This window comes from Camelina sativa, chromosome 15 (assembly GCF_000633955.1).
Source record: "Camelina sativa cultivar DH55 chromosome 15, Cs, whole genome shotgun sequence".
Taxonomy (NCBI): domain Eukaryota; kingdom Viridiplantae; phylum Streptophyta; class Magnoliopsida; order Brassicales; family Brassicaceae; genus Camelina; species Camelina sativa.
The window spans coordinates 5,450,353-5,451,746 of NC_025699.1; positions in this window are offsets into that span (position 1 = coordinate 5,450,353).

The window sequence follows — 1,394 nt, forward strand, 5'->3', positions numbered from 1 at the left end:
AAAAAAAAAAAAAAAAAAAAAAAATCTTAGCAGCGCGACTCTGTCAGAATTCCATATTTGGGGGTTCCATTTTCTCTGAAATTTCTCTTTCTTTTATTTTTTTCGATACTTTTTTTTTTAATTTTTAATTTTTTTGTTCATTTTGCTTTCGAGTTTAGCTGTTTAGGCCATTGACCTTAGAAACAAACCCGACGTTTTAGGCAGCTTTTTCTCCCAAATTTAGCAACGTTTCTCCATTTTTCAAGAAATTATTAATACTTATCATAAATATAGATTAATCTTTTTCAAAAAAATCCTAATGAAACCAAAAAAAATAATGAAAAGTACGAATTCGGACTTGTCCAATCAAATGATTTATCTGGTTGGTTGAAAAAGAAAAAAACAAATTTGAGTATTTTTCCACTGTTGGTTGAACTCTGGTTAGTTAGTTTGACAAATCAAATGACTGAAATATGTATTTGACTTTTCTTTACATGTTACAGAGATTAAATAAAATTTAAAAATTTCTTATTTTATTATACAATGAGAAAAAGATAAGTATTTTCCGCAATACAAGCCACTTCTGAGTTCTGGGTTGTTTGATAATGGTCAGGAAAATAAAGACCTTAAGCGCAAAACCATGTCACCACCAGGTCCACGGTCCACCACCGCCTTCACACTTTCATCAACCTCCAACAAAGCCTTTAAGACCAAATAAAAATACTAGTGGTAATTAACCCAAAAACATTTTTATCGTTAAAATTTAGTTTTACATACAGTATATTAAAAAAAAATCAACTGAAGTTTGCAAATTGGCATGTTGACAGGACATGTTGTACGCGCAGCTTTTTACAACCTCACAGCTCGTGTTTTGTATGACAGTTTTAACCCGCAAAATCTCTTCTTTTTTTCTGAATTTCCTAAATTAAAAAAAATAACATGTCCGAAGACGAACCCAAACATAACATAACATGTGTTCGGTCCTAGACTCTTTAGTTAACACAATAACACCACCTATACATAAATATGTTATTTTTTTTTTGGTTGGGAGAGAAACAACTTGGCCCATATTCCAGCGATTTCCCATCTCCCTCCTTCATATCTCTCAATTATACTAAAAAAAAAAAGTCATCATACTAATAAATTAGAGTATACTCAAAGAAAAATCAGAAAATACCCAAAAAAAAAAAAAAAAAAAAAAAGCAGAAAAAAGAAAGAGAGATGATGGAAAGAGAAAGAAACATGTTGGCCGCTGAATGGCGTCATAAGCCATTCTAGAATCATTGAAATACATTAAAAAAAAAAATCGTCAGTAATTACAAAAAAGCAAAGAGGGTACTAACGTAAACTCACCAAGAAGACGAGAAAGTGGGGATGGTGGAAGGAGAGATGATAAGAGATGGTAACGCGTCTCT